This window comes from Gallus gallus, chromosome 3, assembly GCF_016699485.2.
Source record: "Gallus gallus isolate bGalGal1 chromosome 3, bGalGal1.mat.broiler.GRCg7b, whole genome shotgun sequence".
Lineage (NCBI taxonomy): Eukaryota > Metazoa > Chordata > Aves > Galliformes > Phasianidae > Gallus > Gallus gallus.
In genome coordinates, this window is record NC_052534.1 from 40,995,993 (window position 1) to 41,023,865 (window position 27,873).

Consider the following 27,873-nt stretch of genomic DNA (forward strand, 5'->3'; position numbering starts at 1 on the left):
ATTCAGTTGGTGTGAGCATAATGATTGTTAAGAGCTGGAACAATCTACATTTAATGAGGCCAAGATCAGGTTCATGTTCAAAACTACTTACTATTTACCCACTGGGTGATATATATATATATATATATATTTGTATAACTGAATGGGCTCCAAATGACTTATTGTACGACGTTTTAATCAACTGAATAATGAAAGAAAGATGAGCACAGGACAGATTTTGTAGCTATAGAGAGCTGTGGTTGTAAAATACATGATCAAATGTTTTCTGTAGAATTAAATTAAAAATATAATTTAAATTAAAATATTTGAACTGAAAATTTTCCTTTGTGCACAGGTTACAAAATATGCTAATTATTTTTTGGCTGAGATCTAGATAAATTATCACATCATAAATCTACAGAACATTTTGTTATTCTTAACTGTAAATTTTTGTGAAGTGAGTGGAAGCTGGATGAAACTTTTAGCAGTTGAATGCGACTTTCATCTTACATGGGTACTTAACAACCTGATCTCTGCTGGGACTTGGACGAGGAAGGTGGAATTACTAACTTTGTTTTATGGTAGTTGAAATTACTTACTCAATTAACTTGTAGACTTAACATTTCAAAAATGGGAAATACTCAGCTCATTCTCAGAGAACACAGAATAGCAAACCAGACAGATGCTGATAGATCCTGACTTCTGTAATTTTCCTGTGTCATAATTTTCCTTCCCTCATACTAGACATATCACATAATCGCATTTTTTTTACAGCATCCTCTCAAAGTGCATGTACATTCTCAGCAGCGAGTTTGCACTGAACATGGTAGAAATAAATTTTCTGAAGAAGAGACTGCTGTGGAATTTTCAGTTGTTGTAATACTGCCTTCTAGCTGTTCCTAGCTGAGGACTTTTTTTTTTTTTTTCATCTGATTCTTTTCTTTTTGAAAATTTATGAGATCAGGCTCATCCTAGAAACCAACATGAGGAAACAGAGGGCAGTTCAGCACATGACAAGAGACCTCTTGACTACGTGGGATGAATCACATCCTGAGGTGCTCTTTCTTGACTACAGCATATGCTTGAGAACTACTTTTCAAAAGTCACCATATTTTTTGGATGGACATTACTGTTTAGACCAATCCCACCTGTTAGGTGTCAGGTCAGAACCTGCAGCTTGGATCAGGAAAGATAGGTGGGCCCTGACAGACTTGGATTTCCTTCTCAGAAATAAGATGGAAAGCTGCAAAAACTTCTCTGTTGGAATACTCAAGTGACTACTGAATCTAAGTTTGAAGATGGCCTTGCTTTGAGCAGAAGGTCAGACTTCATGATTTCTAAATGTCCCTTACAACCTAAAATATTCTAAGATGAAAGGTAAGACTAAAAAATCGAATATAGTCACTTTAGTTTTGGGGAGATACTACAGAGATCTAAAAATAATGAGCAACTTACACAGAACTGATGGAAGAACATCTGTTTCACTGTTTTTTTTCCGCTATAATAAAGAGGGATGTCAAATGGAGTTTGTAGGAGATGCTTGAATTTGAGCAAGTAGAGACAGTTCCTCATGAAATGGGTAACAGACCTGTAGAACAGAGATAGGACACATATTTGAAAGATATACCCACTGAGAATTACTAAGCTTGCATAATAACAGTTGTCTGAAGAAGTCCATGATCAGACCCTGCCTGGATATATATCGGAGGAGGGAAACTGTCATGTATGTTTGCCTTGCTCTTATTCTTGCTTGCTTGCTGATGGTCGCTGTTGTAACAGGATTTTAGGCTCAGCTACCCTTAGTTTGGGTCAAAGATGTTATTCATTTATGATTTTAGACCAAGTGTATAGAGTCCTAGATCTTTAACCCTTCTGAGCAAAATGGCATTTTTATAATGACTGGCACCAGGATTGAAATATTTGTTAATTTTTGGGTTAATTATCTATTGGCTAATTCAAAATATAAACTCATTTTAGCTTTTTATTGATATATCTATACTAAAACAAAAAACAAACAAACAAAAAAACAAAAAACAAAAAACAAACAAAAAACAAAAAACAAACAAAAACCCTATGGTGTATAACCCATGTTTAACTTAAAAGGAACTATATTTTTTTATCCTTAGCTTTTCAGCTTGTTACTAGGTCTCACAAGTAGTACTACGGACACGATTTTAACTGGTTTTATTCTAAAGTGGTATCAGACTCAAAGTACTTTGTTCACATATAATCTCACATTTCAGTATTAGAAATGACTTTGCCTTTCTTAAATTTTAAATGATCTATAAGCATGCCTCATATGTACCTACAATTCCAGTTTGCCTGGAAATAAGAGATATATGAATGCCACAAATATTCCACAAATGGATTACAGGCACCTGATGAGGTGCCTTTTGTGCAATTTGGCTTTTCTTTTTTTAATTTAACAAAATCATGAAATATTTTATTTTGATTGATGCTGCAATAAAATATCCTCTTTACTGTTTTAGTAGACATGTATTTCCTGGACAACATATTCTGCAATTTCCATTACACATATACCCATGAATTTTCAGAAAACAGAAATAGAGCAATTTAGTCTCCCATAGAAACATAAAATCATAGAATTGCATGAGTTGGAAGGGACCTGAAGTCCAGATAGATGACATCTTGTCCACTGATGCGGTTACACTATCACAGAAGTCACACCATCATAGAAGTCCACTAGGTTGGTCAAGCAGGACTTGGTGAAGTCATGCTTGTTGACTTCTATCACCTCCCTCTCTTCCATGTGCCCTAGCATGGTTTCCAGGAGGATATGTTCCATGATCTTCCCCTGCACAGAGGCGAGGCTGACAGGTCAGAAGTTCCTTGGGTTGTCCTTTCTACCCTTCTTAAAAGTGAATGTGACATTGCCTTTCTTCCAGCCACAAGAGGCTTCACCTGACGGCCATGACTTAGAATATACACTTTTCATGCTGTCTCTCCAACATCAGTTTTTAATATTCTAAACTCTACCTAGCTCTTATAATAGAACAATGGACAACATGGTGGAATAAGTCTGTTACAAGATCAGGGAATCAGTTGTGTACAATAACTCTCTTCCTCTGCCAAATGGAACAGGAAACAGAATACTCTTTGTTACCACTGCTACAGGATAACTGTTGCAAACTCCAATTTTCTTAGACCTCAGCAAGTTCTCTCTCTTGTTTCATACTGTTATTGTTTCTGTGTTGCTTTATCTTCCTTTTTCTGGCCCTTCACAACCAATTTACATTTCCACTGTCATTTTCCTTCATTGGTGGAAAGTCCTATTCCTGCTTCCAGTGAAGTCTTACTTCATCACTTTTTAGGTTTATTTCAAACAAGATGCTATTTCTTCCTGTATTCATGTGGGTGCTTTTCACTGGGAAGATACATCCCAAAAACAAGCCCTTATTTCCTTTAATTCTCTCCTTGGAGTTCTCCTTTTACCTGAAGAAAACTTGCATGTTCCTCAGTGAACATGGTGATTAATATTGGCATAGAAACATAGAATGGCTTGGATTGGAAGGGACCTTAAAGATCATCCAGTTCCATCCACATTCCAGTGTTTCCATCCCCCGGATTAGGACTGCCCAGGAACACATCCAAAGTGGCCTTGTATGCCTCTAGGTGTGGGGCATCCACAGCTTCTCTGGCTAACCTGTTTCAGCACCTCACCATCCCCTGAGTAAAAAATTTCCTCCTAATATCTAATCTAAGTCTCTCTCTTTGTGGCCCTTCTCTGGACCCTCTTCAAAAGCTTGACATCTGTCCTATACTGGGGGCCCCAGACCTAGACACAGTACTCCAGATGGGGCCTAAGGAGGTCAGAGAGAGGACAATCACCTCTCTCAACCTGCTGCCTCCTCCTCCCCCCCCCCACCTTCTGATGCAGCCTCTTCTTCTGTTAAGCTCTCCTGCCACTATCTTATCTTAAATATCAATGATAAAAACTTTGGCTTAGGATCTATCTTCTTTTTCTGACCTTGGTTAACTGGCCATGATTGAGATTCCTTATCATTTCGAAAACAGGCAGAAACAAGCAAGGAAGTTATAAAGCAAAAATAATTAAATAATAAAACATACATTCTCTTTTCCATGTGGAATCTATCAGTAATGTCCCAAGAAGTTTGGTTTTGAACAGATCCTGAGAAAATTGTACGCTGAGAACTTACAAAACAATATCAGTTTTGCAGATTTGAAATAGAAGTTTCAGACTGCTATAATATATCTGATTCACACATGCAAATGCAATCCTAGACAGATGTCACAGAATGGAAGCCAGAGAAATAAAAAACTAACAATCAAAACAGAATAAGTGTAATACAGATAAGAGTAAGATCTCATTTTAACCATAGAATTCTCTTTTCCCGTATTTTTTATCAAGAAAGGAGCTACTTAAGTTACCATTGCTTTTATTTACTGCTAGCACTTTAGTCATGGCTAATAACCATCCCCCGAAGAGTAGCTGTGTTGGTAGGAAGATCAAATATAAGCCAACGCATCTGACTTCTGTAACATTTAACTTCATAAGAATAATATGGTTCACATTCCATTATGATGTAATTGACAGCATCATTAGAGAGCCAAAGAAAACAGATGATACATCAGCTGATACCATTAGGCCAAAATATATTCAGGAAAAATTCTCCAAGGCCAGACATGTAAGGCATTCATTATTTGTAAAATGTCAACCGAGTATTTGTTTTGCGTCACTGCACACATTAAATGTAAACCTCATTCTGTCAGCTTCTTCCCAGTTTTAACTGGCAATCTTGTTTTATTACCTAGATAGTATTAATTTTACTTGTATTTGTTATTCCTCCTTGAAAAGATTGTCTGGATTAAGCACACTGAAAAAATATCTTAGAGAAACCAGTAACAATCTGTCTTTACAAGAAGCAAGCAAAGGTAAAATTTTGTCTGAGCTCACTTATCTTCCTTCCAAAACCTATCAATGCATATTTCCATTGTGATTTCCCCTGGCCATGCTAGACTTAGAATAGTCTAGCACTACTGTCTACTTTCCTACTCTAATGAGTAGGAAAAGCCTAGACACTTTTGTCTACTTTCCTTGGTCTCACAATTCATTCTCAGAGGTTTCAATAGCAATTCTGGGGAGCATCCCTCCAGATATCAAAACGACTGTAAGTCTCCTTCAAAACAGATGTTAATATGAACTGACAATGGGCCTTAGTCACCTCAGGAAGCTAGAAAGGGTGTTTGGTGTCCTTATCTTGAAGTCAGGAATTTCAGTGATAATTTCTATGCTTTCAGGCTCTTTTTTTGGATCTTATCCTTGAACACAATTCCTTGAGAATCATACTTTTTTTTTTTAATTATTTCTATTTTTTAATTTTCTAGTTTCCTGATATTTCCACGTAATTTTTTGTTCCTCTTTTCTGTGAATCCCTTTCCAAAGATAGTTTGGCTGACAGTGAAATTAAGCCGAGTAGCTGACATCTGTCCTGGATTAGTAGATGGAAAAATTACAAGAAACAAATTTGGTTATCTGTGAGTGGTACCATTTGAAATGCCTTTTCACTTCCCTTGTGACACTAGCTGCCTTGTGCATCTGGCTTTCCATGCATGTATCTATTACCAAAATCCTTCATATTTCTCTGTTGTTTACTGAAGTAATAATCACCACAAGTCATATATGCAAATCAAATCTATTAGCCAGTTACTGCAGAGGGAAAATCCTTCCCTTCTAACTGAAAAATACTGGTGAGTGATCATTCATTTATCTCATCAGATGGCAACCCTTGAAGAGATCAGAGCATCTTGTATCAGACATCAGTAAAAATACAGAATGAAAGCATGCACTCTGCAGTGTTTTTTGCTGTATTTAACCTGGCAATCAGCTAAACACCATACAGTTATTCACTCACTCTCGCCACAGTGGAATGGGGAGAGAATTAGGAAAAAGAAAGTAAAACACGTTGGTTGAGATAAAGACAGTTTAATAGAAAGGAAAGGAAGGGGGGGGGAAAGAACAAAAGAAAAGAATATACAAAACAAGTGCTGAACAAATGCAAATGCTCACCACCAGCAAAATGATACTCAGTCTGCTTAAACATGGTAGCCCTCATGACCAAATCCCCTGTTTTATTGTTCAACATAATTCCATACAGTATGGGACATCCCTTTGTCTAGTTTGGGTCAGCTGTTCTGGCTCTATGTCCTCCCAGATCCTCGTGTACCTGCAGCTCCTCGCTGGCAGGTCATCATGAAAAGGTGAAATATCCTTGACTTAGTGTGAACACTGCTTAGCAACAACTAAAATGTGGTGTCTTATTAAGGTTATTTTCCTCCTAAATCCAAAACATGGTACCATACCAGCCAATCTATCCCAGCTGAAACCAAGACATTGTTTAAATGCAGGAGTATGAGTAGTGGTATGGACCTCAGGGAGTATATGTACATTCTTAAAGACATGCAAACTTGCACTGTAGTCCAAATAACTAAGATAAAATACAGGAACAATGTTGATGAGCCCTTGTTTGCTCCTTTTCAGTCCCTATGCTGCTCCTGAGAGAAAAACTGCATTTGAAATTGATACTTTACATCCTCTTTTTTCCCCATTTCTCCTCATTTCTGCTTCCCAGTTTCTGGGGAAAAAACAAACAAACAAAAAAAAAAACAAAACAAACAAAAAAAAACTTAAAGGAACTTCTTTTCATACCATCATTTATAGTAATTCCATGGGTTATAACTGGAAAATTGGTTCACTATTCTTATAGACCTATAAAACCTGTAACTAATCTTTCCCTGAGTGATAAAACATGTATTGGTCAGTAAAGTTAGCAAATATAATTTGGAACACACATAGGGATCAGAGCTGTTGAGTAAAAAGATACTGCACTGGGTTTAACTATAATTAAAGATTCTTGAAGAAGGGAAAGACAGAAGATGGGGGACAACATTCAACTGTAATTCAAGTGCAGGACAGAAAAGATAAAGGAAGGAGAGAGACAGACTAAAGAACATGAAATGACTGTACTCATAGAGAGTAACAAGAATATCTTGGAATATTGTATGGATGGCAGCTTTTACATACACACCAACACAAACTGAACCTGATGTCTCATACAGACACAGATATTCAGTTGGGATTACTTAGCCATTTAAAAATCAAATATCTGGCCCCAACTACTTGTATAGAATCCCCATACTGACGGTGCAACAGACAAATATCTTGAGGTTATTCAACCTGTACTGATATAAGTGAAGACAGTTGTCCTTTGGAGGTGCCACTGTTTCTTTTATGCATGTAGTCAGATGGCTTTCACTTTAAGACAGTTTAGTTAGGAAATAAGTCCCTCTCCCTTGACCTACATGAACAGATCTTATAACACTCATCTTTTCTTAAGTAGATTTGTATGGTGTATCTGTTAAAGATTTGTTGCAATCACAGGGAAAATAAAAATGCTTTAAATTTTTCTTTTGTGGACAGTTTAGTAGCAACAATAAGAAAGTAATATTGGGAAACTTATCATCAAACCACAAACTTCATTAGAAAGAGCTTGCATAATAACATCAGATGAGTTGAACAAGAAGGCTAAGAATTCAGTTTACCAAGTTCTTATTCACATATGTTCCCTGCAAAAGTCTTGCTCTAAGGAAACAGCTGCCTATTTTTTCTTGATGAACTCCAGAACACTACTATCTGTTAGAGGTGACATGACGCACTATACCTCTCACTTTGCCATGATCTGTGAGAAAGTGCATAAGGATCCCTTGCTTGTTTCTCTTTTCTCTTTTCTCTTTTCCCTTTTCCCTTTTCCCTTTTCCCTTTTCCCTTTTCTCTTTTCCCTTTTCCCTCCTTCCCTCCTTCCCTCCTTCCCTCCTTCCCTCCTTCCCTCCTTCCTTCCTTCCTTCCTTCCTTCCTTCCTTCCTTCCCTCCTTCCTTCCTTCCTTCCTTCCTTCCTTCCTTCCTTCCTTCCTTCCTTCCTTCCTTCCTTCCTTCCTTCCTTCCTTCCTTCCTTCCTTCCTTCCTTCCTTCCTTCATCTCTCTCTTTCTCTCTCTCTCTCTTCCTTTTTTTTTCCTGCTTGTTTACTTGCTCTTTCTTTATTTTTCCTCTTCTTTTTTAGTTTTCCTTTTTTTAATTATTTTTTTTCCAACTCTAAAAGAACAGTACCACAACATTACTTATGAAGTTGAACATTTAAACTGTGGTAAAAGCATTGATGTCAGCCTTATTGTTCCACTTATCACTTAGTAATGGCTCTGCTGGTTGTTCACTATGTGGAATTTTCTTAGTTTGAGGAATGAAAATAGTTTAATTAATCTCACTTTTATTTCTCATAGATCTGTCATAATTTCATTACTCAATAGTAACCTAAGGGCACATCAGTGTTCTTCTCAGTCTGTTCATCTAAGTTTCTACTGTGCCAACACCATTGTTGATGGTTGAGATTCTGAGCATTTGTTGCACATATTTGCAGAAGTTTTGGTACTCTTTTACCTGGAACACTGAGGCGGAACATTAACTAGCCTTAAGGATGAACCATTCATTCAAAAGTGATAAAATGTAAGAATTTCTTCCCACAGTGAAATCAGAAGGCTTATTTTAGACCTTGAAGACCCTGTACTGAGTGCCATGTATTTTTGCATGTCATAAAATATTTGGCTTCTCAAATGACTAATAAACAGTTATTGCAATAAAACACAGACCACAGCTCCATTGATCATTTCCTCACTCCTTTTGGTTATTATTTAAGGTTACCAAGCCTTATGCTTTGGTTTTGGCATGAAGATTCAGTTGTTTGTTGTTTTTTGTTTGTTTTTTTTTTTGCATGGGAGATCAGGTACTGAATGAGGGTGATGGGAGATTGTACTGGGGGGCCCAGAATTGGACACAGTACTCCAGATGCGTCCTCACCAATACTGAGTAGAGTTGAAAGAACACCTCTCTTAACCTGCTGGCAATACTTTGCCTAATGCAGCCAAGAATACCACTAGACTACTTAGTGGCGAGGGCACGTTGCTTGGTGTCTGCCAGGCATCCCTAGGTCCTTACTGATAAGCTGTTTTCCAGCTGAATGTCTGCCAGCATGTACTGTACTGATGCATGGTGTTGTTCCTCTTCAGATGCAGACTCTTTACTTCTCCTTGCTGAACTTCAAAACTTTTGGTCAGCACACCTCTCCAGACTGTCAATCTCTGCCATCTCTCGACGGCTGCACGGCTTTCTGACAAATCAGCCACTCCCCTCAGATTTGCATTTTCCATAGAGTTACTGAGGGTGCTCTCTACTCCATCATACATACTGTTAATAAAGATCTTAAATAAGATCAAACCCAGTATTTACCCTGTGGCACTTCCTTCATTAGTGGTTTCCAGCTAGACTTTATGCCACTGAACTCTAATGCTCTGGGTCTAGCCATTCAGCCAATTTTCAGTCCACATCATAGTCTGTTCATCCAGCCCATACTTCAACAGCTTCTTATAAGTGAGAGTGTCAAAAGCCTTACTGATGTCTAGGAAGATGATATCCAGTGCTCCCCCTTCATCTATCAGGCTGGGTATTTCATAAGAAACTTATCAGGTTGGTCAGGCATGACTTCCCTTTGGCAAATCACCTTCTACTCTGATGACTTTCTTCTCCTTTATGTGCCTGGAAATGATTTCCAGTATTAACTTTAACATTTGGGTTTCACAGTTCCTTAGATCGTTTTACTGCTTATCACTCAATAATCTTGCAAGCATGCAGGATGACTTGCCTCAATACTCATCCTATGTTACTTCTTTTCTCCCATTAGTCCTTTGTCTATCTACCACATGCCTTCAGCCCTGGCTCTGCATTGAGATGCTGTGGGCTTTCACCTGGCCCTGACTGTGGGCCACTTCCCTCATTGTGAAAACTAACTCTGCACAGAAGTGGTAGGATATTTCCATATATTTTGAATTGTCCAGAGGTCTTTTCTTGGCTTCTGGGTAACTGAAACTGGGAGAGCTGTTTGTGAGGCCTTCTCATATGACAGTCAGGTACTGCAAAGCAAGGAGGGAACCTGTTTCCCTGGAGCAACATTTAAAGCTGCCAAGGGGCAACAGGGGCTTGTGATATTTACATCTGAACAGGGAAGAGCCATTCCAATTATCTATAAACTTTTGTTCCTTCTTCCCTACCATTAGAGGATTTCAAGACTGTTGGTTTGAATCTGCAGCTCCTTTTTTATCTAACAATAAATTATAAACACAAGTATTGTCTGGAATGCATTGGAATAATCACGCAAGGACCACAAGTTGCTCGAAAGTCTACAATTCAAGTAATCTGAGGATGCTGAAAAAAAGTTTCCAGAGATGTGTGGTTAATATTCATCATTATGTGCATTTTTTCCAACATGACTAAAGAGCTTTTAGGCCAGTCTTGCATTCCCGCTCACCTAATCCAAATGATGACACTGTGCAATCAGTCACAGTGAACGAAGTGTGCTTTGTAAGCACTCAATGCTCCCCATTTTCTGAGGCCTCTCCAGGTCCACTCATCACTTTTCTCTTGAGAAACATGGCATTCCCCTCCTTGCTTTCTGCTGGTTGTCTCTGCTTTGTAAGTCACAACTTGAAAGTACTCACTAGTAAGTACAGGATCATCTCTGTCACTGCCAAGTGTTTTGCTTTCAGTGAGTTTTGGCTTTTTTTTTTTTTTTTTTTTTGTGATTACTTTTGTGATTACTTAAAGATAATCTATATAAAGATGAATGAATGATATTGTTTCCTTTGGGAGAATGGGTAAGTATGTGTTATTTAGCACTGCTTGGCAGGATTATAACGGATACCAAGTGAAAAATGGTCTGAAGTTGCCAGTGAGGGACCTGGCAACAGCCAGAGTCAAAACAGAAGCACAGCTGAGTGTGAAAGGATAGTCAGGGCCCTGATGTCACCAGGGGCTCCCTGTGGGCTCTGGATAGGTTCTCCCAGGGCAGAGCCTGGTAAGCAGCCCCATTCCACTGCCTCACTGGCAGCAAGCAGCTAGGGGCACAGGAACAGTCCCAGGCCTAAGGCACCTCTCTGGGAATGGGACCAGGCTGAGGCCAGGCCAGGACATGGGCTCATGGGTGGGGACTAGAAAAAACAGCAAGTAGCAACTTTCCCATCAACAGAAACATATATAGTATTACTGCTTTTATGATGTCATAGGTATGTGAGGCATTTTATAGGCAAATAGTGAAATAAATTTAAGTATAATGAGAGGCTATTTCACATAGCTGAGCACTGTGGACTGGTCTTCTCATGCAGTGGTCTGTAGCCAAGCTCCATCAGCATCACACCCCACTGGCTGCCAAATGAGTATGGAAAGGAGAGGGCCACTGGCTGCTGAAGGTAGCACTCAGGAAGTTCCTGTGCTATTGCCTCATCTGAAATTGATGATGATTTGCTGACTCCATCTTCTTTCTTAATATGATATCTTTAGAGTAGGTGGGCGAGCAGAGAAACCTGTGAGCATCACGTTCAAAAGGACAGAGGAGGTTGGAAGTAACCACATATATGCCTTTCAGTTTTCACCCTGAGTTATGCCCAGAGCTTCTGGTCCATCTGTACTGAAGGACCTCACTACTGCTTGGGCCTTACCTTCCTATTCCAGCCATTGATAACTGCCATGGAGGATTAGTGACTCGTTAAGAAGAGGCTTCATACATTAAGGAGAATATGACAACATATGCAAAGTAAGAACAGGAGAACTCATGCAAAGATAAAGCAAAACACATTGATTTTCTTGTACATTACAGTTGGTAATAGTATTGTGTCCACTGCAGAGTATGAGGAAAGCAAAAAGTGAAGGTATGCTTAGAAAAAGTGAAAGTATGCTATTGGTCTTACCAGGAACTGGGTTTAGTGTTTATGGAGTTCCTGCTCTAGTCTGACATCTACAAAGGCTGGAACATCCTAACAGAGAAGAAGCAAAATCTGATCTTCCCCAATGGTACCTACTGTTAGATTACAAGAGTCTTTGCAATCCAGGTAATTGTAAACTGCAAAGTAAGTTTCTTCTCTGTATCACAAGGTCTCAAGATCTCTGAGTTCAGGATTTGCTGTTCAGAAACCCTGTCACGAAAGAATTGTGCTGTTGATCTGATGACCAATGCTATTTTATTCCTGAGGGAAGTTGAGGTGTTCACACAGGAAGCTCTACAGTGCTTGCAAAGGCAGGTAGAGATAGTTATAAGTAGTTACAAAGATAAGTCTGTAGTACAGAGCATAGTATGATCTATCATTCCTCAAAAGAACTACATTTCAGTACACTTCTCATGCAATCTGTTATGTAGGTCACTCTGAATGTAATGCCTCCTATTTATTCCCATGGAACAACAGCTACAAAGAGTACAATAACACTATTTGATAGAAAAAATTCTCAGCTACAAAACACTAGTTTTTCAACATAGTCACCACCATTAACTGCATATTTTCAGCAGTGATGAACAACACCCTGCATGACATTGCAAGCCAACATAATAGAATAGGAGGCATTACTTTTCCAGCAGCCCTCAAACAAATCTGCATAAGCACTGTTGCTGATGCCTATAGATTGGTGGCTTGCAACCTTGGATAAAAAAAAAAAAAAACAATAGGATGACATGAAGGGATGCATTGGAGAAACGATTTAACTGTGCAGAAAAACTCAAATCGTTTTTAATCACACAAAGAGAGGAACTGTAAATGGGAACAAATATATGATTAATAGTCCTAAACTAAGTGACTCTGGGACCAGATGTTCTCTGCAAATACCTAATGTTCTCATTGTTGAATGGGTGTTGGAAAACTGGACACGTTAACACAGCAAGCTGCCCAAATGATTCAAAGATTAGAGAAAAAATCTAGAGGAAGTTTCAGAAGTATTTCACAGTACTTGTGCAGGAAAAAAATATTGTGCTCCTTGGGATTCTCGTAAAAACCATAGCAAATATATATATATATATATATATATATAGCACAGGCAAATTTGGATCATAAAGTGAGCATTTATTTTTTTTTCAACAGTGAAGATGAATGATGGAAATAAATGGACCAAAAAGAAATATTAGAAGATTCTCTGTCCATGAAGCCTGGATATCTTTTGGGAAATTATGATTTAGACAGTATCATGTTATTGAGATCAAAGCAAGAATCTTTTAATAGAATTTAATGGGCCATGATATCTGGAAAATAATGTCAGATGATCTGATGTTGTGTGTCAAGGAAACTGTCTGTCAGTCCCTTAGTTGATCTTTTGGGGGATTATTAGAGTAATATATGTCTTTGAATGACGGGATATGACTGTCACCATATCCATAATCAGCAAAGAGTATTTGATGGTTCTTTCCAAATTTTTGCATTATCTGAGTGAAAACAAACCTTCTCTTCCTCCCACTAATCAACAAAAAACACTTATGAGGAACAAAAGGAACATAAATAATTTCAGCATTCTTGAATTAATTTCATATTCTTGAATTAATTACAGGAGATTAACTCAACTGTATGTTTGTAGATTTAATATTTTGGTACACATGGAATTATTTACTTCATAAAATAAGTTAAAGTAATTAATGCTTTTTAGTCATAGGAAAATACTGTGTTTTAGTAATTAAACACATATTTGTAAAAATAAATAGCTTCTTAGAGACTATTTCAGAGCTCTGGTTTGGGAAGTATATTGCATCTTTTTGAGAAGCAAGTGCTGTCAGTGTCCCTTTTCCCTTCATCCCATTTTCTCTTATATTTAAGGTATTTACTTATTACCATGTAGTTTGTTAACTTGTTTCATAAGTTCTGCTGAACTTAACCCGAAGTATTTGAGAAACTAAGTAAACTGTTTCCCTAGAGTAAACGTACATATCTGTAAATAACAGAACAGTTTCAACAATAAAAACAAAACAAAACAAAAAAACTTTCTAGTCAGTAATAATCTGCCTCTAGAGTTTTAATTACAATTGCTGAGACCTTAGGATGCAAACTAATAACCTGGTGTGATCCTATTTCTCTGATTCAGATAGATTCAAACACTTTCAGTCCATTAACTTTGCCTAATTTAACATTGTTTCAAACATCACTGGTCCAAATCACTCAAGTTTTCTGCCAAAACTGGCATACTGTTGGCTTAAAAGTATGAAGCTGACACACAGTCTATCGATCCATATCCTGTGTCCTGAATAGATGGGTTGAAATGCAACTGATGGTGTGCCCAGGTCTGAATTTCTTCACTGTATTTTGTCCTGATGATCTGGCAATATGTAGATTTGATATGACTGACTTGAAAGTTAGATACTTTACAGATACTTCCAATCTCTCTTTTTACTTTCTTTTTTCTTTCTTTTTTTTTTCTTTCTTTCTTTCTTTCTTTCTTTTTTTTTTTTTTTTTTTTTTTTTTAGGAGAACTATCGCTCCAGGTCCTAAAAGATAAGCTGCGACTTAATTTATGAAGTTGGATGAACTATATAGGAAAGTTCACATTGACTTCATGGGTTCACTTTCTCCTACACAAGAAACCTGAAGATTAGTGATAGCTTTGTGATTCTGCCTGAACTCTTAGAAACATCTGGCCTTTTATAGTTTCCTGATAGCAGTCAGGCATTTTTGCTTTGGTACATAGTAACATAGTGTGTTATTGTGATGACTTAATTACCCACAAAGGAAGGTGATGGTTTTACACAATGGCCATGAAACATTTGGAGTCTGGGTAGAAAAAAATTACGTCTGGGGAAAAGATCAAACACGAACTGGTTTTCCCTTTCTTTCTTTTCTTGAAAATGGTTACAGTAAATAATACTCAGAAAATCTTACCATACAAGAAATCTTAATCTGTAATTTCAGTTATGATGCTAAGTTTATAAGGAGAATACAGGATGACATGTAAATGCCACCAAACCTATTGGTTAAAGGCAGCAGAAGAAACCACGATGCATCTTCTGCCTTTTAAATTCTAACAATAGAATAGCTCTGTCAAGTTTGGATACGATCTTCCTTTCATGGTAATATAAACATTGCTTGCATTCTTAGCTGTACTGAAATCTATGACAGTTATTTTATTAACTTTATCTGGGCCAGTTTTTATCTTTTGTATTTATTTTATACATATAAGGAAATGTGAATACCAACACACTGAATGCCACTATACTTTTTTAGTGCTTTTCTTTTTGTCTTTCTTCATCTTTTTGTCTTTCTTTTTGTCACAATATCAGCTTGCATTGTGATGCTGCACCTGGCTCAGCATGCGCACATCTGATGGAATGTATATGGACACTGTGAAGGAGTAACGTAGGCAAAGGGTGATTTATGTCAAGTTGCTGCCTATTTTGTAAAGCAGTAATTTGAGAGGTTCGAGGTAAGGAAATACCTTTGTAAAAGAATTTCCTCCAGTCGAGCTTATTTCTTTGTTGGTGATCAGAGATTGAAATGTATTTAGAAATTGCATGGATATTTGTCCCTTGCCCTAGAAAATGCTAGTCCTCAAGTGAAAGAATCAGTTACAAATACACAATTTTAAGTGAAATACAGGGCTTTGATGGTAGTAATGATCTTGTAATTTAAGTTGCTATAGTTAAGTGCTTCTGTGTCTATTTCAGGCATATGTAGTCCCATTGAAAACAATGAACGAAGTCATGTTGATACTGAAAAAAAAGTGAACTGAAAAGCATAAGTGCTTTTCAGAAGTGGAATGGGTATTGGGAAAAACAAACAAAACTAATCTGCTACGATTAGACTAATGGAAATTCATCATTCGAAATTACTGCAGTCTATCATTTCACTTAAAAAGGAACTCCATAGCCAGGCACATGAGATAATGTTCATATCAGGGCATCCACACTGCATGTGTTACTAGAATACAGCTCTGGGGTGGAGCATGATAGTCATGTTAAAGGGCAATGGTCTAGGTAGTGGAGAGAAAACAATTGGCCCATTACAAAGCTGAAGGAGGAGACAGTTGTGTTGCAGAGCTGTGCTCTTTGAGTAAGAAAGGTGCATGTACACAAGACACACAGTACAGCAGAGTGAAAAAACAAAACAAAACTTATTTTTGCAGTTAAATAATAGGAAATAAAGAATACTGAAGAAATTTATAAACACATCTTCATAAATAGGAAGAAAGAAAAGAGCAAGCTATGTTGATTGGCCTAAAATGAATGCCTCTAATTTATTTCTATGGAAAATATAAAACATACAAAGAGCAGCCTCTTCCATTGCTTAGCCACCCATGACAAATTCTTCTTGATATCCAATCAAAAACTCTGCTAGTGCTACTTGAGGCCATTTCCTCACTTCCTTGCATTTGTCACCTGTGAAAAGAGACCAAATTTCTTCACCATGACCTCATTTCAAGAAGTTATCAGCCTCCTCCAGACAAAACAGCCCCTTCAGCAGCTACTCATTTACTTGTTTTTGAGTCCTTTCACCAGCCTTGTTGATCTTCTCTGTACATACTCAAGCAACACAATATCCTTCTTGTAGTGAGGTGCTCTGAACTGAACACAGCACTCAAGATGCAGCCTCACCAGAGCTGAGTACAGGGGGATGATCACCTCCCTGCTTCTGCTGACTGCACTACTTCTGATACAGCCAGGATGGTGCTGGCCTTCTTGGCCACCTGGGCACTGGGCTGGCTCATGTTTAGCCAGCTGCCAACCAACAGAGTGCCCAGTTTTTTTCTTCTGCACAACATTTCAGTCACTCTTTCCCACGTGTACATACACATCTGCACACTCCTATTTCAGAGTTTATTTAAAGCAGTACTGGGAGAGGACTGTGGTATGCCCAAGTTTCTTCTGAAATGTCACTTCTTTGAGAATGTTTCTTTCAGTTGTTGCTGTGAGGTGCTTCTCTGTTTCATATTTTTCTTGATTTTCACTGTGCTTTGCTAGGATAGGAAGAGAGGCAGCTGCGTGGCAGCATGAATTGTTATCACAGCAAATCTCACTCCATTGGCTTTGCCATTTCCATTTGTTCCATTTCCAGTGGCTCATCCCTTCCACAAACTCACAGGGCGTAGGTGAGGAGCTTATATAATGCAACTTAGAGAAAGTTAAAAACAAGTTAACAGACAAGAAAATGCTGACTTCAGGGCAGTTTGCAGAGAAGACACATTCCTTCTCTAGGAAAACTCAGCAGCTTTAATACGCAGCCAGAGCTGGACAAAGCAAAAGCAGGTGCTCTGCACTGGAGGAATGGGGTGGGGGGAGACAATGATTTATGTTTAGAAAGTTTAAATGTTTTTTTCCAGACAGGAATTTTTTTTCTTTTTTTCTTTTTTTCTTTTTTTTTTTTTTTATATACATATTTAGTAAAAGGTTTCTGACAGGAAAATAAAAATCCTGTGGTTTCAAGAGGATTTTTTCCCCAACGCATACTACGGTTGTGCAAGAGATCTTTATTTTGTCTCTCCAAAGTTTAGTTCTCAAACTGAAAACATTGTCTTTTTATTTCTTCATACTATCTGCCCACTTTATAGCATCCTTCATGTTCTCCCATTTTTTTTGCAGATACATGAGGGAAGGAACAGGCAGTGTATTGCTGGCTCAACCAGTCTAGCAATGTGTAGTTGCTCTGATCTACGAGTATTTGATCTGTGTGGATATTATTGTGAAAAGCTGCATCAAATTAGTTTTTTTTTTTTCCCCCTCAAGCATAAGGATGTTATTATTTAATTTATTTTTTTAAATAAACAAATTCCACAAGTAGGCCTCAATTCATTTGTATATATTTTACCTTTTATTATGTATACATACACACAGACAGACAGACACAAGACTTCTCTCCCTCCCCCTCTCTCATTTTCAGGCTAGACTGACATTTTAAAGACAGTTTTATGAAAGATTAACCCCTTTATGAAGATATGCACTTAACTTCTGTATAACTGCTACTGAGTATAATCTACTGTGGCTTTGGGGGAAGAGTCTTGCATCTTTTTTTCACATTTCTTTATTCTCTTGAGTTGATTCATTTACTGATCCATACAAAACACAGAGATGTTCTCAGAAACAGCTACTGCCTCCCCTGCTTCCCGCTGATGTGGCTGCTTATTTTCTATTCCCTCATAAAGAGAAACAGTGGGAGAAGAAGAAATTAAAGTCTATCCTCTCTTCCCTAAACCCTCAGGAATTGGCTACCTTAACATCGAAGACAGATACCCAAATTTGTAAGCTACATACAACTGCAGGGAAAGACAAGATGGTATATAATTAACGTTTCGAGATGGTATATAATTAACATTTCTTCTGCTTGAAGAACTCTTTTGCTCTTTTGCTTCTATAAACCCTTCCTATTGTGACCATTAAAACCGTCTCATAACTAGAACTGGAGGATGTCTGTAAGTCCTTTTCTCTGTGTAAGTGGAAAACTGGATCCACGTTGTCCTCTGCCCTCCCCACTAAAATTTATAAAAGGTGCTGCTACCTACTACTGTGTAATTATTAAATGCCGTCCACCAGGCAGAAAATATTGTCTGTAACATAGTAATGTCTCCTAGCACAACAGTGAGAAGGAGTTTTTGCTGATAATTCCCCAGATAGGACATTATTACTTAGTTCTCCAATTTCCATTGAATCTTCTTCCTCTATTTAATTACAGTTTTGCACTTGTGGCTTATTAGTATTATATGTTCAGACAGGAAGACAAATCGCTCATGAGAAGATTGCTTTCTGTTGAATGAAGTCAATGAAATAACATGATTTCACCTGAATACCTATCTGAGCCAGTAAGGGACAGGATGCCTTATTCCATTCAACAAATATCTTGGTGGAAAAAATGGTTTTTATGATTTTCTTTCCAAGTCTATACAGATGAAGTATTCACTTCCTCATATGGTGTTTCTGAAACTGTGCGGTTATAGAACATACCAAGTTTACTCAGGTAGAACATCACAGCCATCCAAAAATGACTTTACTTTTCCAGTAGGCTATATTCTATTAATGTGTCGTTTATCCACTTCCATTGGCTTATTTTTATCTCCTCTGCATTTGTCTTCCTTCATCCTCTCATAATGTCATTTTCTCCCCATGTTTTTTGAATTTCTTACCTAGATCATCACCTGAGGGAAAGTTCACATGGTTTTCATGCTGAATTCAATCTGCACAGAGCCATTCATGGCTTTTTTGTTTGTTTGTTTGTTTGTTTTTTTGTTTTGTTTTTGTTTTGGTGCTGTGAATCTTACAATTATATAGAGAGAAGTTACTGTAATTCACCTTCCCTTTCAGTCACCATCATCACTACTGAGGATCCCGATTTCAGCTGTTCCAGGTGGCTAGGCAAGAAACTCCTAGGTAGCAACAAGATGAATCTCACAACTGCAGCAAACAGAAAAAGTTTCTTCAGGAAGCCAGTAGGAAAATGTCTGTTGCTAGCAGAGAACGGCTTTTTCCTGATTGTGACCTTCCTTCCTTCCTTCCTTCCTTTCCTTCCTTCCCTTCCTTCCGTCCTTCCCTTCCTTCCTTCCTTCCTTCCTTCCTTCCTTCCTTCCTTCCTTCCTTCCTTCCTTCCTTCCTTCCTTCCTTCCTTCCTTCCTTCCTTCCTTCCTCCCTTCCTCCCTTCCTCCCTTCCTCCCTTCCTCCCTTCCTCCCTTCCTCCCTTCCTCCCTTCCTCCCTTCCTTCCCTTCCTTCCCTTCCTTCCTTCCTTCCTTCCTTCCTTCCTTCCTTCCTTCCTTCCTTCCTTCCTTCCTTCCTTCCTTCCTTCCTTCCTTCCTTCCTTCCTTCCTTCCTTCCTTCCTTCCTCCCTTCCTCCCTTCCTCCCTTCCTCCCTTCCTCCCTTCCTCCCTTCCTTCCCTTCCTTCCCTTCCTTCCTTCCTTCCTTCCTTCCTTCCTTCCTTCCTTCCTTCCTTCCTTCCTTCCTTCCTTCCTTCCTTCCTTCCTTCCTTCCTTCCTTCCTTCCTTCCTTCCTTCCTTCCTTCCTTCCTTCCTTCCTTCCTTCCCAGCTTCCTTCCCAGCTTCCTTCCTTCCTCCCTTCCTTCCCTTCCTTCCCTTCCTTCCTTCCTTCCTTCCTTCCTTCCTTCCTTCCTTCCTTCCTTCCTTCCTTCCTTCCTTCCTTCCTTCCTTCCTTCCTTCCTTCCTTCCTTCCTTCCTTCCTTCCTTCCTTCCTTCCTTCCTTCCTTCCTTCCTCCCTTCCTCCCTTCCTCCCTTCCTCCCTTCCTCCCTTCCTTCCTTCCCAGCTTCACAGAGCAAGGGTATTTTATAAATACATGTATATGTATATATTGTTGAAGAGGGTATCCAGGGTTTAGATATAATCAGACACTACTTAATTGATTTCAAATGTTGTGTCTCAACCTAACATGAATTGAATGACTGTACTGTATTTCACCCATTACAGATTTCTTTATAGTCCCGTATTATGTTATCCCTAAGGCTATGAGATATAGTACCAATGTGATACTGCCTTCCTGGTATAGCAGTGTACGGTGAAGTTAAACACACTGTGTGGGTCATATAAAAAGGAAGATCTGTTTTCCTTTGCAGACAGTGACATCTGGAAACCTTGCCTCTCATGTTACTGTAAGAAGGATCTCACTGAGGGAAAGCTAAAAAGCTGTAAGTGTCATTTCTGCATACCATCTTATTCCCAGCAAAAGAGTCTTCTCAAAGACAAACAGTTTACATATTTAATTAGAAGTGAAATGATGCTACGTTGCAGATGTGCACATCCAAAAACATTATTTTATTTCATGGCAGACACACTCCTCTCATTCCAAACATATATTTTTTTTTAACAATTAACAATTAATTTTAATTAAGATCTACCACCGTGATATAGAGAACTGAGAGGAAATGGAATCAGGAGCAATAGTATAAATATAACTGCTAAGGAAAGAGGGCACAGAAATAACACACAACCTGCCAGAACTTTGTGTTCCCCCTACAAACCACTGAACCAATCTCAGACTATTTCCTTTGCTAGATTTGAGTGGTAGAAAAAAAGATTTCTTTTGACAAATCAGGTGCAAAGCAATTTGGCATCTGCAAGTAGCAATTCAAAGAGTGAACGTAAGAACAAAGACAGAGAATGTCATTACATTCATCACTCATGCAGAGAGTGAGGAAAAAGTGAAGGGAATTTTATTGCCTTCATGTACAGTATCATTAACCACATGTCAGTTAAGACTGTTCTTTAAGCCAAATCCAAAAAGCTAGTCAATGAAAAAAATGTGCTTGCACTGTGTGCTTTCTACTTCATCAGCCAAAGATGGCTGCACCTCCGGTAGTAGAACTCCTGTATGTTACCAAGAATGCTTCACATCTTTAATTCCTCCATCAGTCTATGTTTTCATATATGGATTTCTTTTTTCCTGCAAAGTTGTCAGGATTGTCCAAGATACTTGACACAAGCCAACCAGCATTTGACTAGCTAAGCCTACTTCCCATTCAATATATTCTCCACCACTTTCTTGGACTAGGGAAATATTTCTAATGGAATATATAAAAAAGCAGTTTCATATTTCTCATCTAAAATATTCCAGAAGGCTTTTTACAAACCATGACAGAGAAAGGAAATAGCTGAAGGAGATATTTTTCTCAGTTGGCTAACCACAATATATAAACATAGGGTTATGATACATATCAGTATCGTTTTTGTTTTCTTTTTACCCAATTAAAATATGCATGACATAACACCCAGTGGACTGCTCTATTCTCACTATTTACAGCTTTTTAACTTTCTATTTTTTGTTATTTTTTAAATCAGACGGACTTGAAAGAAGTACAGTAGTTAGAATGTGAATTTTCTTCAATGACTGTATGACTGGTTAAAACTCAGAAACAGACAATATACTTTTTTGAAATGTCTTAGAATATCAAGCGTCCTTCAACAGGCTACTTGGAATACAAGGAGCAGATATGGTGTTACATTTCCATGAAAATCCTCAGAACATACAGAACCTAGGAGAACACCCAAACTCGCACTTTGTGCAATACATACTTCATTTTCTGAAAACAAGGAAATGCAAATAAGCTACCCACTCTCTTCTGCCTCTGCAGCACCCTCTTGCGCTATATGTCTTCTCCTGTCCCTGCTCTTCTGCTCCTATTCCCAAACCTTCACTCTGACCCACAAAAGCTTCTGAGAAGTATTTGAGAGTGTTACGAAGAGACTTATCCTAAATGTGAAGGCTTGTTCCTAGAAAGGCTGAGCCAAGCCAAGCCAATATGATCCATGTCAACCTTATGCAAAATGAAGAATCAAGAAAGTTTGCATGGGACTTCACAGGTATAGAAGTGGGGGCACTTTGGAATTGACTGCTCACGTGATCTTGAAGCTGCAGTAATAACACTGCATTGCAGACTCAAGAGGCTGACAGTTTTCTGAACAAAGTTAATGTGAATTTTGGAGTACTTGGAATAGTCATCTTTTAAACAGTAAACAATGTCAGTCCCAGTGGTAATTCAGACTTTATCCTGGCACTATTCCCATTGCATTTAGTGATATTTTTGAGTGAGTAATGATTAAAAATTGAGTATAGACATGAGGACTTGTTCCATATTCCATAATGTTGAGACAATGCATGCTGCCTTGTCACCCTCAGAAATGCGTGTTTTTCTGGTGAGACTTCCCAGTCTGATGTATAGTTTTAGTGACCTCTTCGCACGCCCTTCTAAACACAGCTGAATTGAGGAGTTACTTATGGCAGTCACTTTAGGCTGAGGAGTTCTTTTCATGCCTGTCTCTAGGATACAACTTTACAATTGTCATTAGAGATTTCTTAAGTTTCATGGGCGAGACAACTAACAAAAAATTCTTCATCTTTGTGATGTGAGAAGCATCAGATATTTTCCCAATAAATTTTACTCTTAGCAAAAGCTTATTACATGAAATGGATACACAGGATTGACATGGAAATATGTTAAAAAGTCACATACAATTTTTCCTTCAAAATACAAAAGATCAGCTACACTTCATTTTGTGGGATCTATTTTTTTATGCATACCACTTTACTGGAGTATTGAAGTTTTCCTGCAGGACTCCTTTTTACTTCCAGAGCTTTATAAAATGAGCATCACATTTTATCTTCATATTGCCTGTTCAAAGCATGAAGTATGTTTTCTGAGGTTTCTGCTTCATGCTTTCATGCTTTCAGCTTCAGAACGCAGTACTGATTCCAGTTCAACTCGCCTGTGACCATAAAGTCATCATTAATTTTTGAATCAGTACAGATTAAAGGATTATTTTCTTTGCTCAACCATACTTCTCTTCAACCCTTTGGATTAGTCAGAGATGTAGATATACAATTCCTATTAGAATAATCATTCAAGAGACTATGGCTTGACTAGGAAAAGTCCTTGATCCTCCCTTCCTAAGAACATGCCTACACTCTGAAAGTCAAATTCTATTTCCTACCAACATAAATCTCTTATATTTGCTTAATATTTGGTGGTATAGTTAATGTGATACTTGTGGATTATACCAAGGTATCCAGCAACAACTGCTATATACACAATAGGAATGTTACAAGCAATGCAGATGACATCTCTATATTAAGGCTGCCTGATTCTCATCTTATTAGCTTTTAAGTTTTTCCCTTGGCCATGCTCCAAGCTAAAAGTTTCTGGTTCTGAGGCTGTCACAATACTTTTTAGGAAATTTTAGGCAAAAATAGTTGTGAAGGCTGTTTCTGAATTTCTGAGATTGGAATGGGTCCATCTCACATCTAATTTTCTCAACTCATACTTAAATGCTGTTCCATGAAAGATTTTGTACCCTCATTTTTGAAACAAATTTTTAAAATTCAGGGAAAAGTGTTCCCATTTTGCCAAATCAGCAATGGTACTTAGTCAAGTTCCAACCCCTGGAAAAAATCTGAGATATTCAAAATTCACTGATGTTTCATGGCATCTTTGCAGATAATTTGTTTGACTCAGTGGCAATCGCACCTCAGTCTTTAACAATGCAATCATTAGCTGGCTGCTGAAGCACCAACCTCAGAGAGCCATGAAGCATATCACTCCCTCACTGCTGTATTGAACTTGGTGTCCAAATTCATTATGCCCAGAGGCAACTCTGAAACCCACAGGGAAGTGTAGGCCTATCCTTGACCAAAGCCAGAGTCGCTACTCTGTCTCTGCTTCCTTTGTTTCTGCAACCTCCAGCAGATATCTGTGTAATGATCCAACCAGTGAATAAATGTGGTTTGATAGGAGGGAATTTCTGTGTCTTTTTCGAGGTATTTTATACTCTGTGTGAGTCTCTGCATGAGGTTAGGTACAAGACCTGCGATGACTTCAGCTTTTTACACAATTGGTCTGATTGTGTGGATGGTTTATCTTGCTGTTATAGAGTTCAGAGTTTCAATGAGAAATCAACTCTTCTTCCCAATCTGGCTTTTATGACTGCAGCATTGACTTAAACATCACAGTCTATACCTGAATTTAGTGCATTCTATCTTCTCTTGTTTCTGTGTAATAAATATCAAGGTCCTCATTTATTCACTGTTGAATTTTAAGTACTCTTTGTAGTTTTTGCATTCATTCTTTAGCTACACATGGAATTGGGAAGCCAAGTAGCAACTTGCTATCAAAGAAAAAAATATATGTAATTGTAGAATCTTTAAGTAGGAAACACCAAAGGAACCTTGGAAAGGTTACATAGAGAGTACCACTTTTGGAAAAAAAAAATGTGTTCAGACTTACCAGAAAGGCATGTGAACTCTGACATATCTTACATGTACTGTCACTATGACGAACAATGTTTGTGCATGTTTTGTTCATTTTGGTCTTTGGTCTTCTTTCCTCTAGATCTTAGTAACTTTAGACTTGCTTTTAGGAGAGGAAGAGTCACATTCTGGAAATGCCTGTGTCTCTCTGTTAACAGAAGTCAGTCCAAGGCTAGGTAAGACTTTTAAGACTAGCTTATAAGCTAAATGAGAAAAGTTCTACCTAGAGTTTTTATAGCTACAGTAACTTGGTGGCCCAACACAATCAGAATTCTCTAAAATCTCACTTTCCTACTTGACATCTTCTTTTCCTTAGCAACACTAGTTTTAAAGTTCTTATGGTTCTTATCCTGTTCTTCATGTTGATAGAGAAAAACAAACAAACAAACAACCTTTTCTTTTAATGTCAGGAAGTATGCTTCTTGACATCTTTGTAAATTGATGAGAAGTTGTAGAATGGACCTAATAAAGCGATGTCCATAATACAATACTGTTCAGCTGACATGATCCCGTGCCATGACCTGGTTACCTCTTTTAAAACGCACAAACATGCACCAAATCTGCTTTCTATCATGAAGTCAGATGACTAAAGGCAGTTGTGAAATAGGTTGCCTAACAATCAAAGAAGATCTGGTGCTGGCCTCATTTTATGAAAGCTCTTAAACACATTTCCTTTTGGCTGTGTGTTCAACCTTACATAGACTTCTGTGATGCAGAAGTCTGATGACTTTTTAATTACATCTGGGACTGAATTTCTAAGAAAACTGTCATCCTAACTGGTCCAAATCTCAGAAAAGAGCAATAGTTATCTTTTTTTTTTTTTTTCCCAACAAATAATCTGAGATCATTTTGTTTTGTGGCAACACAGCCTTTCTTCCATGGATCTGACTGTTGGAAGCCATATGTCTAAGACAGTTGGAAGCTACTGATTCTCCTGGCAGAGCTAATCACTGAAGATTTATATTATAAGGTCAGATTATGTCCTAACAGGAGCAGAAATTACCATTGCATGTTTAAAAGAAAGATGAGAAACATCCTCTCAACTGAGATGGTATGAATGATCAGTAAACAACTTGTGTACCTATGGCTACAACACTGGCATCATTAGCCAGATGTCTTTCAAGTTTGTGGACTGTGTTTGAACTACAGCCACTGTACAATAAATTATTGCTGTTGTTCTGTGACATTAAAGCTGTCAATCTTCTGATAATCTCAGAGAAGTCTTTTAAAGAAGACACAACAACAGAGAGACACATGACCCAAATTCATATCCTGTTCACAGTAGGCTGATGCATGCCTTATACTTAGGCCACGTGGTATAAATAACCTTGTTCTCTGATTATGCGACACTCATCAGCTCCATTCAGAAGGTTGTTTGAGAGATTGGAAGCAGCAGTTGGCTGAACATACCCTACTCCATCGTCCATACACTCCTTATTATTGATGCTGCAAAGAAGGAACAAAAGTTTGGGCAAAGAAATTGAATAATTTTCATTTTCAGAATGAAATCCATTCTTGCAGAGGCGGTGTCTAACTTCACTTTTGTGAAAATCCAAGAGCCTGACATAGAAATTCTAAACAAATGCCAGCAGTTAGATTTTTATTAATTACTAAAACTATGTTTTCCAACAAAGAAAGAACCTCAGTCTAATTTTGGCACACAACATACACATGCTCATGTTCCAATTATTCCACTCATTTACATATACTGGAAATGAATCTAAGAAAATTGTAGCATCAAGACAGCACTGAGTAATTTAATAACAGAAACAAATCAGGATTTACTTATCTATCTGTGACAATGAAATGATTAAATAGCTTTTAAATATCTAATAAATTTTTGCTTTGTTTATTATGTTGACAAAGGCTTTTCATTAAATGTAAAAATGTGGCCTCATAGGGACTTACATGTAACTACAATGTAGTCCTACAGTTGTTAGTCAAAGATGATGCTGGCCATTTGCCTTGCTGCCTACTTGATCAAAAATGTTTCTTCAAGATCAAACCTGAACAGGACTATCTACTATTTAGTAGACTATCTACTAGAATTTTCTTATCACAGTAAAGTTATACAAGTCATATGGAATGCTGAAATGTTAAACTATGTCTTTCAAAGGAACAATTTGAAACAGCTGTTATTTTTATAAAATACAGTGGTAAAAATATCATTTTTTCACCGTTAGTCTATAAAGAAATTGAAAAAAATAACTGCACATAGAATACTATTTCTAATGAATTATGGAGAGCCAGACTTTTGAATGAAGAGCCATTCAGATGAGCAGACAAGTAATTAGCAAGCCACCTTGGAAATGAAATCTGCAGGTTGTTATAGACCAATGTATTTTCTAGATACTTTCTATATATATTTTAGTGATTGTTAAATATTAACAATATTTAGGATTTGGATTCAGAAGAATGAAGAAAAATAGTAATCAAAGTTCAAATGAAAAGGCAAACACAAGGCCTGTTGTAGTTTCTGATTATAAGGTTGACGTTAACTACATGATTAATCAAAGTAAACAGAAGTAAAGCTACACATTTTTACCCAAGGTGGGTTTAAACTTCAGCATTTTTAAACTAGCATAACCAAGCTACACTGGTTTTTCACTCAGAGTGAAATAATAATAATAAAATACGGGAATTATTTGCTCAGCTTTAATCATCATAGTCATTATCGAGCTACAGCTGAATGAAGCTCTGTCTCCCAGTTAGAATCCCACAGCCAACTGTAGTAGTTTCATGAATTGCTTTCTTTCATCTCTTCACTTCATCCTGTGGGACCCATGACTCCATTTGTGGGAGTTTTGCACATATGGAGAGATATCAAACTCCTAGACTGTTTTCTGTGGCTTTTCAATTTATTTATTTATTTTTTTTCCGGTTTCAATTCTTTGAGTATGTTTCTCGTGCTCTGTTTGGTGTCTCCCAAATCTGTGAGCACCTTGTTTCAGGGATGCACTGTACCTGATGAGATCATACTTTGATTTTGGCCACCCTCAAGCTCCTATAGAAGAATGGAATGCAAGAAAAAGGGTGCAGACAGTGGGGCCTACATAGCAGGGAGTGAGCATGGTAGAGGCAGCTCCCCACAACAGTCACCACATCTAACAGTGGGATTAACCCGAACTTCATGGGACAGATGTATGGGTAAGCAAGGAGATGATGATGAAACACCAACATGGGTCTCTCATAAAAATCCTTTTTAGACTGAGATCATTCAAATATTTGCTATAATTTCTTAAGACCTCAGAAAGTGTGTAGTATTTCATTTATACAGGGAAAAGG

General features: G+C 37.8%; 1 long non-coding RNA gene across 1 annotated transcript; it reads left to right on the forward strand.

The window, feature by feature from the left end:
- The first annotated feature begins 14,345 nt into the window (after window positions 1-14,345).
- Window positions 14,346-26,750, forward strand: LOC121110377. Its single transcript, XR_005858277.1, has 5 exons — window positions 14,346-15,284; window positions 19,150-19,284; window positions 20,405-20,476; window positions 24,671-24,764; window positions 25,457-26,750. It is a non-coding gene; the product is annotated as an uncharacterized LOC121110377 (long non-coding RNA).
- The last annotated feature ends 1,123 nt before the right edge of the window (window positions 26,751-27,873 follow it).